Raw genomic sequence first — 12,445 nt, 5'->3', positions numbered from 1 at the left:
ATCTAATCCTTTGAATCTATCTGTCACTTCCACTGTATAATCATAAGGGATTTTATTTAGGTCATACCTGAATGGTCTAGTGGTTTTCTTCAATTTAAATCTGAATTTGGCAGTAAGGAGTTCATGATCTGAGCCACAGTCAGCTCTCAGCCTCGTTTTTGCTGACTGAATAGAGCTTCTCTATTTTTGGTTGCAAAGAATATAATCAATCTGATTTCAGCATTGACGATCTGGTAATGTCCATGTGTAGAGTCTTCTCTTGTGTTGTTGAAAGAGGGTGTTTGCTATGACCAATGCATTCTCTTAGCAAAACTCTGTTAGCCTTTGCCCTGCTTCATTTTGTACTCCAAGGCCAAATTTGCCTGTTACTCCAAGTATCGCTTCACTTCCTACTTTGCATTCCAATTTCCTATGATGAAAAGGGCATCTATTTTGGGTGTTCTAAAAGATCTTGTAGGTCTTCACGCTGCTGCTGCTGCTGCTGCTAAGTCGCTTCAGTCGTGTCCGACTCTGTGCGACCCCATAGTGCAGCCCATCAGGCTCCACCATCCCTGGGATTCTCCAGGCAAGAACACTGGAGTGGGTTGCCATTTCCTTCTCCAATGCATGAAAGTGAAAAGTGAAAGGGAAGTCGCTCAGTCGTGTTCGACTCTTAGCAACACCATGGACTGCAGCCTTCCAGGCTCCTCCATCCATGGGATTTTCCAGGCAAGAATACTGGAGTGGGGTTGTAGGTCTTCATAGAACTGTTCAATTTCAGCTTCTTCAGCATTACTGGTTGGGCATAGACTTGGAATACTGTGATATTGAATGGTTTGCCTTGGAAATGAACAGAGACCATTCTTTCATTTTTGAGACTGCATCCAAGTACTGCATTTCAGACTCTTTTGTTGACCATGATGGCTACTCCATTTCTTCTAAGGGATTCCTGCCCATAGTAGTAGATATAATGATCATATGTGTTAAATTCACCCATTCCAGTCCAATTTAGTTCACTGATTCCTAAAATGTTGATGTTCAGTCTTGCCATCTCCTGTTTGACCACTTCCAATTTACCTTGATTCATGGACCTAACATTCAAGGTTCCTATGCAATATTGCTTTTTACAGCATCTGACTTTACTTCCATCACCAGTCACATCAACAGCTGAGTGTTGTTTTGCTTTGGGTCTGTCTCTTCATTCTTTCTGGAGTTATTTCTCCAGTCTTCTCCAGTGGCATATTGGACACCTACTGACCTGGGGAGCTCATCTTTCAATATCATACCTTTTTGCCTTTTTATACTGTTCATGGAGTTCTCAAGGCAAGTATACTGAAGTGGTCTGCCATTTCCTTCACCAGTGGACCGCATTTTGTCAGAACTCTCCACCATGACCTGTCCATCTTGGGTGGTGCTATATGACATGGCTTATAGTTTCATTGAGTTAGACAAGGCTGTGGTCCATGTGATCAGTTTGATTAGTTTATTGTGATTGTGGTTTTCATTCTTTCTGCCCTCTGATGGATAAGGATAAGAGGCTGATGGAAGCTTCCTGATAGGAGAGACTGACTGAGGGGAAACTGGGTCTTGTTCTCAGGGCAGGGCTCAACAGGCTCAGTAAATCTTTAATCCAATTTTCTGTTGATGGGCAGGGCTGTGTTCCCTCCGTGATGTTTGACCTGGGACCAAACTATGGTGGAGGTAATGAAGACAAACGGCGACCTCCTTCAAAAGGTGCCACACACACACTGCTGCACTCAGTGCCCCGACCCTGCAGCCGGCCCCTGCCGACCTACGCCTCCCAGAGACTCCTGGACACTCACAGGCAAGCCTGGGTCAGCCTCTTGTGGGGTCACTGCTCCTTTCTCCTGGGTCCTGGCGTACACAAGGTTTTGTGTGTGCCCTTCGAGTCCGCTTCCCCAGTCCCGTGTAAGTCGTGGTGGCTCTATGGTGGGGTTAATGGCGACCTCCTCCAAGAGTGTTTATTCCGCTCTCAGGCCTGCTGCACCCAGAGCCCCTGCCCCTGCAGCAGGCCACTGCTGACCTGTACCTCCGCAGGAGACACTCGACCACTCAAAGGCAGGTCTGGCTCAGTCTCTGTGGGGTCTCCTGGTGTGCACAAGGTTTTGTTTGAGCCTTCCGAGCATCTCTGGGGGGTATGGGGTTTGATTCTAAACATGATTTCGCCCCTCGTACCATCTTGCTGGGGCTTCTTCTTTCCCTTGGACGTGGGTATCTTTCTTTGGTGGAATCCAGCATTCTCCTGTCAATGGTTGTTCAGCAGTGAGTTGTAATGTTGGAGTTCCTGCAGAAGATGCGCGCACATCCTTCAGCTCTGCCGTCTTGTAGACTGGACACAGTCTGTGTCCTGCTCCCTGCAAATCTCTCAATAACTGTGGGGAAAGTCAGTGAAGACACACAGACTGATTCCTGACAAAGCTCAGAAAGTGAAACCAAGGGATTTACGGGTCTCTCTGCACATGGTGTTCATTATAAACGGCGCTGAGGGACAGGACTGTCCATCTCCTCAAGGTGGGTGGGCAGCAGGCACCTTTGCCCCTTCAAATCCTCAGGGTGGGGGAGGCTTTCAGGCTACTCCCTCCTGGGGAACCGGAAAGCAGCACCTCTCCTCGCCCACCCAAGGGCTTTCTCAGACGCACACAGCAGGTCAGGTCGCCACCTCCCTCGCCATGGTGTGGGCATTCTTGAGCCTCGAGGTCCACAGGTGTCCCCAGAGCCCAGGGTGACAGCTGGTGTGCTCGCCAGCCCTTTGATGGCTACCTCCCTCGTGACCCCTGCCCCACTGCCCACTGCCAGTGTCCCCGGTGGTCCCCTCCTTCCCTGGAGCCATTGTCTCAGTGGGGCTTCTGGAGCCCCACTCCAGAAGGGACAGGGGTGTATTCGGTTACAAACTCCATGCATGTTATAAACACATTTCTGGATGTATAATGTGTTTTACAACAAGAAAAGTAAAGGAAAGCCCAAAAGACCAGAATTACAAATGAGACAAATGTTTGTGATGGAATGTGGGCTCTCCAAGAAGGTTCATGGTTGAGGAGGGATATCCTGACGAGGTTCCCATGGCTCTCACCAGACCCCTGATGAGACACGTACACACTCCTGAGCCACGGAGAGAGACCGGGGGTTCCAGCCAGGCTTCAGGGTGAGAAAACCAGGGCAGGGGCTGTGAGGTCCAGGATGGAGCGCAGGAGGTTCGGGACCGATGCCCCTGCCCGCCCCCACCCCCAGTCCCCTCTGTCCCTCCTCCTCCCCCTCCCATTGGCCCCCTTCCTCTGAGCTCACCACCCCATCTGTTTCCCATTTTCCTGTTTTCTGCTGGCCCTTCTCTCTGCCTCAGCCTCCCTCTGGGGTTTCTGTGGATGAAGGAGGAGGAAAAGGCGGGTGCAGGGCCAGGGGGCGGAGGGGATGCCGGTGGCAGCCATGCCCTCTGCCCAAGGCCTGCAGGACTGGGCTCAGCTAATTGGGTTCTGGACTCCCCAGGGCCCCATCTGCCCCAGAAGGAGGTTCTGGAGGGTCCCTCTCCTCCCACTGTGGGGCCCCAGTCTGCACCCTGACAAGTCCATGCAAAGACCCCTAGAGATACCCTCAGCCCATCTTGATTTTATTTATGGCAAAAGGAAAAGGAAACCAGCCCGGGAAGCCAGCCAGCCCTGAGTCACTGGCTGCGAGCTACAGAAAGACAGTGGTAGGGAGCCGCCCTTGCCCCTGGGCAGGTGTGAGTGCCTCCAGAGTCTAGGCTTCCTTCCAGGCTGTGCAGGCCCCATCCTCCGAGCTGGCGGCCCCTTGAAGACCTGGAGAGGAAGCCCCAGGATGCCCCGAGAGGACAGGCTGGGAAGGATGCCCTCTGACTATACAGAAGGCACTGGAGGTGAAGGGAGAGCCCCCTCCCCAAACACACAGTGGGCCCCTCACCTCAGGGACAGCTGGGACTCAACCCTCCCACTCACCCCGGCACCTCCAGGGGCACCAAGTCAGTACACCTGCAAACAAACACACCCAACCCCTGAGATCAGGGGCCTCTGTGGTGGTACTCCCCAGGGCCCTGTGGGGACAGGGGACAGGATCTGATGCTTGCGGGGGTCCTCTGGAGGGTGCAGGGGACCATGGCTGGCAATCAGATAGGCATGCGTGTGCACATGTGTGGCAATCAGATAGGCATGTGTGGGTGTGTGAGTGCTTTCTGGTTTTCTTATAGCAACTCCAAGTTCTACCAACCTTTTAAAGGCTTAAGTCTGTCTTCTCACAACTGGAACCCCAACAGCACTTCCTGGAGCCTTGTAACCTGGTTTCTTTCCCTTCCCTCTCTTCCTTCTTTCCGACTTCCTTTAATTTGAGAGTGTGTTGTCAATATATATTGAGTCATACAAATGTTCAGATTCTCTGACCTGTGCTAGTCTTGGGCTGAACCATGAGAAAGTGATTCAGGTGACCCCAGGACACCTACACAGAGAGCTTCAGAGGGACGTTATTTCCTCCGGGAGAATCGAATGTAAGTGTCCAATGATTGGAAGTGACTTGGGTGAGTTAGGGCATGACCCCTGTGGAATATGACACAAGACTGAAAATTACTGCAATAAAGTCTACAAAATATGTGTACTACGTCTCACGTGTCAAGTAGAAAAGAACAAGAAAGTGAACACATGGGATGGCTGATGCTATAGTGATGTGGGGATGCAAGAAAACTAGGGGGAGGCGGAGACAGACACGCACAGACACACACAATGCTCGTACATGTGCTGCAGGTGTGATACAGGTGGGATCCCCTGTGTTTGTACCCCACCCCCACCTCTGTGCTCCCCTCCCCACTTCACTCACCAGGAGTAGAGATGCACCCTGGGAATTATTGATATCTATTGATTCTCCTCATCTCTAGGAACTTATAGTCTGTTAGGAGAGGCTCATTAGCAATTTCAAAAATGACAAGTGTCATGACAAAGTCCTAATCAGGTGGGGTGACCCTGGGACTCACCTGGAGAGTGTTGAAGCCACATGGCCTGCCCCTGGAAAGCCAGACACTGTGGACTCACCAAACGGCAGTGTCTCACCCAGTGGAGGCCCAGGAAAGCTCGCTATAAGAGATCACTTGGACCCGAAAAGTACACAGATGAACGTCAGGTGGACTGGTCAAGGGAGGGAGAGATGACCTGGATGAAGAATGAGGTGTCTGTGAAGCACAGAAGCAGGGCTGTGGGGATAGGATGTTCAGCTCCGAGCAGCTCAGGTCAGAGCTGACGTTACTCGACCTGCACCTGGTATGTCCAGCACAGAGGCAGGGTTTGCCATAGTTTTATTACAGAAATTATAAAAATTTTAAAACAAAAGTTTCAGAGACATACATGAAATGGCATACTATATTCATGGATAGGGGCACATGTTATAAAGATAACAGTTCTCCCCAAATTGATGCATAGATTCAGTGCATTTCCTATCAAAGTCCCAATAGGATATTTGATGGGACATGCTGGGATTGGGCTAAAATGTACATGGAAGAATAAAGGGATATCCAGGATATGCCAGGAATATCCAAGCCGTTTCTAAAAAGAGAGTGGGATTTCCCCAACATGTGTTGGGATCAGAATGACATTATAGTAATTGAGGCAGTTAGAGGTTATTGTGCAGATAGACAGCTGGGCACCAGGGCTGGATAGAGACCCCAGAAACAGGTATGCATGAGTAGAAGGGAGAGCAAGGTGAGTCGGGGGGTGGGGGGAGATACTCTCAGTCAGTACAGCAAGGAAAAAAGGCTACTCACATCAAGAAAGATGCATGAGGTTAGAAACGATTTCATAAGTATGGCGCGCAAGCTTGGGCTATTGTACCAGTCAGAGCCCTGGCAAGAAACAGCACACTCAGAATGGATGATTTGTGGATAATTCTAGGAAGAGGTTATTTACAGGGATGTGGGGAGTGTGAAAGGAACCCGATACAGGATGCAGGGCACTCTGGGTGATAACACCAAGGTCAGCGAGGTGCATCTGCAGGAACCCAGAGGAAACTGAAGTGAGTCCTGAAGAAGCTGTGGTCTCTGGGGAGGGACCCGTTGACCCTCAGTGACCTTGAGGGAGCACCTGGGTGTCCATCCCCAGCCTCAGCCAGCTCCTAGCCTTGACTCTTGCTGGCACCTCCCAAGGAAGAACCTACCAGAAGCCAAAATGCAGCCGCCAGGGTGCAGACCACCCTCCCACCTCACCTTGGCCATGAGAGGCTCCAGGAGAGTGGGAGTGGGAAGTGACCCTTGCAACTGGGAGGGGCCAGTCAGTTGGCTGCACTGGGTTACAGGCAGAACCAGTGGATGCTTATTCCTGGGCTTAAGAAAAAGTTACACACTCCCACACAGCTGCGGCCACTCAAGGAGGTGGGGGAAGGGGAGCGTAAGGGGGTGGTCCTGGGTAAAGGGCTGCCACAAGCCAGCTCGGTGCTGCAGCCTGGACAGGGCGGGCTGGGCAGCCTCTCCATTGTTCTCGCTTCCTGAGCAGTTCCCACTGCTATGGGCAGGATTACAAGACCACAGCGTCTTCCTGTCCCATAACAATCCTGCCTGTCAGCGACTGCCCTGGGAAGGGTCTAGAGCTCCTCGGAGCTGGAGAGAGCATGACCTCAGCAGAGGAGATCTCTGGGGAGAGGATGGATGCCCCAGGGCCTGGATCCCTGCCTCCAACGGGAGCTCCTTTTAAGGGCAGTGCTGCCCTGGAGCCAGCTGGGCCATTGGTGGTGGCGGGGGAGGTCGGCCCAGCTGGCCCAGGAGCAAGAGGCTGGGAGTCTGCACACTGCCCAGCCTCCCCTTCCCCAAGGACCAGGGACAGTGTCCAGAAGACACAGAGAGAGCACAAGTGGGCGGAAGTGATCACCAGCCTGGCGCTGCTCACGGCCTGGCCCCCGTCACTGCTCTAGGGCAAGTCATGTTGGCTTAGAGGCATGAGGTTCCCAGGAAACCTTCCGGATTCCCGGAGCCCTGATCTGATGCACAGACTCTTCCTTCCCACCCAGAAAGAGGAGAAAGTGCTCAGATCTTCAAATATAGCAAATCTTCTTTCTGGAAGCTTGTGGCACAGATGGGGAGCCTGCCAGGGCCCAGAAGTGCCCGCCCAGGGTGTCTGTGCCTGGTGAACACTGGCCCAGGCACACTCACCCACTCCTCTGCCCACACTCGTGTGCCCTTGTGCACACTAGTCCTCTGTGGGCCTGGCCATAGCCGCCTCTGTAGGACCCATACATAGTCCACGAGGCTGGCTCCAGCCAGGCCTCTAGCTTCAGGGATCTCTGTGTTACAGGTGAAACAGAACAGGAAATAGTTAAATCTGATGGAAGACTGACATCTGTGAGGTTTCAGAAGTTCTCGTGGGGTCGATCGAGTGTTGGTGGGGTTGTGTTCTAGGAAGTGACCTCAACCCTGGATCAGACTGCACTGAGCCTTCACTCTGAGGGCAACGGTCACATTTATATCAACCAGGCAACAGGTAACCTGCTTCTATTGAGAGGCTCCTCATCTGATATATTGTCGATGCAGCAACGTGTGCTTGCTGCAGGGGGATCTGGTCCCTTGTGCCCCAGAGTCCAGGCAGCACTTCAGCCTTGCACAGGGTGGGGTGGGGGGGTAGGTTATTTAAAGTGAAATCCCCAGCAGATGCAGAAAGGAGGGGCCGCTTAAACCTTGAAATGGACATCCCACAGCCTCACAGAGCTGGAATGAGAAGGCAGAGCCAACCACTCTACATCAGCTGGGAACCGGCACTGGGACGGGAGCTGACCAGCTCTCCATGCGATGACTGACCATGACTGCTGACCACAGGAACACACAGAACTGACTGGTGGTTGCAACAACTCTTAGAGAGCAGGCAAACCTACAAGGGCAGCCTTTGTGAATCACTGGTTTGAGAGCATTTTTCTTGAAAGAAAACTCAGAGATGAGAAATAACCAACAACAGCTGTATTGTGGGGAGGCGTGTTTCTCCCACGCTTCAATTCAGTTCAGTCGCTCAGTCGTGTCTGACTCTTGGCGACCCCATGAACCGCAGCACGCCAGGCCTCCCTGTCCATCACCAACTCCCAGAGTCCACCCAAACCCATGTCCATTGTGTCGATGATGCCATCCAACCATCTTATCCTCTGTCGTCCCCTTCTCCTCCTGCCCTCAATCTTTCCCAGCATCAGGGTCTTTTCAAATGAGTCAGCTCTCTGCAGCAGGTGGCCAAAGTATTGGAGTTTCAGATTCAACATCAGTCCTTCCAATGAACACCCAGGACTAATCTCCTTTAGGATGGACTGTTTGGATCTCCTTGCACTCCAGGGGACTCTCAAGAGTCTTCTCCAACACCACAGTTCAAAGGCATCAATTTTTCTGCACTCAGCTTTCTTTACAGTCGAACTCTCACATCCATACATGACCACTGGAAAAACCATAGCCTTGACTAGATGGACCTTTGTTGGCAAAGTAATGTCTCTGCTTTTGAATATACTATCTAGGTTGGTCATAACTTTTCTTCCAAGGAGTAAGTGTCTTTTAATTTCATGGCTGCAGTCACCATCTGCAGTGATTTTGGAGCCCAAAATAATAAAGTCAGCCACTGTTTCCACTGTTTCCCCATCTATTTGCCGTGAAGTGACGGGACCAGATGCCATGACCTTAGTTTTCTGAATGTTAAGCTTTAAGTCAACTTTTCACTCTCCACTTTCACTTTCATCAAGAGGCTCTTTAGTTCTTCACTTTCTGCCATAAGGGTGGTATCATCTGCATATCTGAGGTTATTGATATTTCTCCTGAAAATCTTGATTCCAGCTTGTGCTTCCTCCAGCCCAGCGTTTCTCATGATGTACTCTGCATATAAGTTAAATAAGCAGGGTGACAATATACAGCCTTGACGTACTCCTTTATCTAAATTTGCCCATCAGAACCCTGGGCCTAGTGGGTGCCTATGGTCTTCTACGGCTGAACTCTCCAGGACTGCTGCTCTAACTAAACAAAGGCTTCAGGGAGGTTCTCCAGGAACAGGCTCTGGGGCTCCGCCCAGCCCGCGGGAGTCAGTGGGCCCTGGGCACAGCAATGAGGGGCAGGTGGGGACCGGGCCTGGCAGGGCACCCTTTTTGTGCATGATATGAAACAGCTCCCCACTCTGCCCTGTGAAAACCAGTGTGGGTGGCTGGGTTCAGTCACCCTCCAGCTCCGCATGAGCTATGGATCCCTGGAAGGTGTGGAGTGGCGGGTGAGGGGGCACTTCCCAGAGGGCTCTGAAGATAAAGAATCTGCCTGCAATGCAGGAGATCCAGGTTCGTTTCCTGGGTCAGGAATATCCCCTGAAGAAGGGAATGGCTACCCACTCCAGTATTCTTGCCTGGAGAAATCTATAGACAGAGGAGCCTGGAGGGCTACAGTCCTTGGGGTCACAAAGAGCTGGACACAACTAATCAAGTAACACACACGAAGGAAAGATTTGTCGAGGATGCGTCATTGGCCGCCGTCCCCATGGAGATACTATGTAAAAATAGCTGGGACTTTTTCAAGGTCACAGTGATTCTCCAGGTCTATTTTAGGGCAAAGTGAGGTCTGAGATACGCAAGCGTAGGGGACTCTGTGGAGGAGGCCTGGACGCCTCCCAGCTCTCCAGTGGGGCCGAGTTGATAGATTTGGTCTCAGAGCGTCTTTTATCTGCAGAGCCCTTCACGGAGCTGGGCATGCAAACAGCAGGAACACGTGAAGGTTAAGGGCTTCCTACAAAAGAACCTCCAGTAGGACAGCCCCGGTGTGTCCCCACCTGGCACCGCAGCCCTGACACCGCAGTAGGGGGGCTGCAAGGGCCGCTAGCTAGTCTGCCTGGAAGCCCGACTTGCTGGCTGGGAATTCTTTCTGCAAGGACACGCCTGACCCGAGTGCCGGTTCCCAGGGATGACCTTGCTGGCGCATGCGGGGGGCTGCACGGACAGATTCCTCACATAGCTCAGGATCCCCGGGCGGGTGGGAGCCCAGCACAGGGGCGGTGCTGGAATCTATCTCCCGGGACTGATAGCTCCTTGGAGAACACATCTGTGCATTTTCCCCGGGCCCCTCCCCACCGCAGGGTCAGCTGTCATGGGCCACAGCCGTGGAGATGCAGAAATGGATAAACTCTGTGTAGGAAACAGTCTCTCCGGCTTTTGTTTCCATTCTTTTAAAACAAAGTTGTACCTCTCCATGGAAAAAGAAGGCCCGGTTCACGCAGAGACACATCTGTCGACATCTGAGTCAGCAGGGCCGCGCCTGCTAGCCCCACCTCTGCTGCTCCAGGGAGTGTCCGCTGCATCCAGGGCACCTCTAGAGGAGGGCGTGGCTTCTGTAGAGAGGGCCCACCTGGATGGCACATCCGACAGGGATGGGCCCTGCACCCCCGACCCTGTACCCCAACACCCTGTGCCCCCACTGCCCTGCACCCCACCCTGCAGCTACATCCCTGGCTCTGGTCCAGGGCAGGGCCAGGGAATCGGCAGGTGGCTCTGGCAAGAGCCTTTGTGAGGAAGGAGCAAAGGTGGAGCAGTTTCCTGGATGCACCGAAGGCTGGGAGGCGCGCGTGCCACCCCGGCGGTGCTGGTCTGACCCCGGTTCAGGACTCCATGGGGCAAGGTTCCTTGGGCCCCTGGAAAATAAGAGGCACTTTCTTCTCCTCCTTCCTGGAGGCGCCTGTGCCTCAAAGCATAAGTTTTCTTTTGTCTTTTCTGAGAAATCACATTTTGTTACGGGAAAATGAAACCTGAGAACTCACTCCACCCGGAGCCGAGGGCAGATAAACAGAACAGCATGCGCGCGGGTCCTGGGCAACAGGACAGTCTCTCCCCTCCCTAATGCCCCTCACCAGGCATGCACGCACCTGCACACACCACTTACCCATGGTGACCCGCACCCCTAGGCAACCACTGTGTCCTCCTTCCCAGACTTTCTGATATTTGCATCACTAACCGTGTTGCCTTTGGCACTGTTTTTAGTTGAGTTAGAGAAACCAGACACCTCCCTTTCAGTGATAGAGATTTCAGATCCTATCTGGTTTTGCTGTTTTGTTTCACCTAAAACATGCCTCTCAGGCATGAAAAAAGCACTCTGGTTCTGGGAAGCTCCACTTGCGAGGGATGTACACTCCCTTACTGACCCTCTGGGGAACTCTGAGAGGGATTATCTGCCTTTGCAGAAGAAGAGGCAGGGGGTGGTGGGAGGGAGGGCTGAGACCCTGTCCAGGCCATAGGGCCTGCATGCATCCCTTTCATGCCAAGCTCCTCTCCACTGAAGCCAGGGCCACCTGGCCAGGTGCTCAGCCCCGTGGCACTGCAGGTGGTCACCTGGGAGCTGAAAATCAATCAAAGTCAGGCCTCCCAGAGGGGAGGGATCGGGACTTGGGTGGAGAAGCCTTAGTGGTCACACTTAGCGCCTGGTAAAGGTGCTGCGTGGCCAATGTTGAGGACCCTGGACCAGAGAGGGCGAGACCAGAGGACAGGGCAGGGCAAGGTAAGAGGTCTCATGGAGACAGGATTGTCACCACCTGCCTGGCGGAGAAAGACCCCCTTGAGCTTCATCCCTGCCTCCAGGCACTCTCCAGCGACACAGCCTCCACGTGGGGCTCCTTGCCACTGTCTCAGTGACCGACTGCCTTCCTTAGTGTCAAGCCCAGGGGCTCTGGCTGCCAGCCTCAGGGCCATGGCAGGGACTAGCCTGTGTCCATCTTCGTGTGGAGACCAGTGAGCAGCCAGCACTTTGGCCGAGGCTACCATGGGGCCTGGGGGATGGGTGTCAGAGAGGAGCGGGGCCCACAGAGGAACAGAGGGACTGAGGACCGCACACCTGCACCTTCCTGTAGAGAGCAGGTCAAGCTGGGCCTGGACCAGCAGGGACAGGGCTCGGCCAGCAGCAGCAGCACACAGGCTGGTGGGCCATGGGGGCCTGCTGGGGGTCGGAGCCTGAGGGGGCAACGGGCAGGGCCTGAGGTGGCCCAGTGCTCCTCAGTCAGGCCCCGCTCTGGGGGGCGGTGGGGGGAAAGCCCCCTCACGGTCGCAGGGCCCCAGGCCCCCTCCCAGCTCCCTTTGCTGCCCCTCAGAACGTCTGCTCCACCCCCAAGGTCTCCGCTAAGACCCGCCTCTTCTGGCTTCTCCTCTGTCCCAAGGTCCTGGGGCCACCGCAGCAGAGTCCTACACGCCAGGTGAGTGGGAACGACAGACATTCATCATCTCACCGTCTGGAGCCCGGAGTCCAGAGTCGAGGTGCCGCAGGGCCTCGCTTCTTCCACGGCTGCTGGGAGGGCCCTTCCTGTGGCTCCAGCTGCTGGCGGCTCCCGAGGAGCACCCAAGGACGCCCTCCGCCCCTCATCTGTGTCCAGTCTGTGGCCCCGCAGCCCCACTTCTTCTGCCTGTCACGTCTCCCTCCGCCCCCGCTTCACAGCCACTTGTGACGGCCTTCAGGGCCCACCTGGAGAGCCCAGGGTAGTGTCCCGCC

The sequence above is a fragment of the Budorcas taxicolor genome, chromosome 1 (assembly GCF_023091745.1).
Source record: "Budorcas taxicolor isolate Tak-1 chromosome 1, Takin1.1, whole genome shotgun sequence".
In the NCBI taxonomy this organism is placed as follows: domain Eukaryota; kingdom Metazoa; phylum Chordata; class Mammalia; order Artiodactyla; family Bovidae; genus Budorcas; species Budorcas taxicolor.
This window is presented reverse-complemented; position numbering follows the sequence as displayed.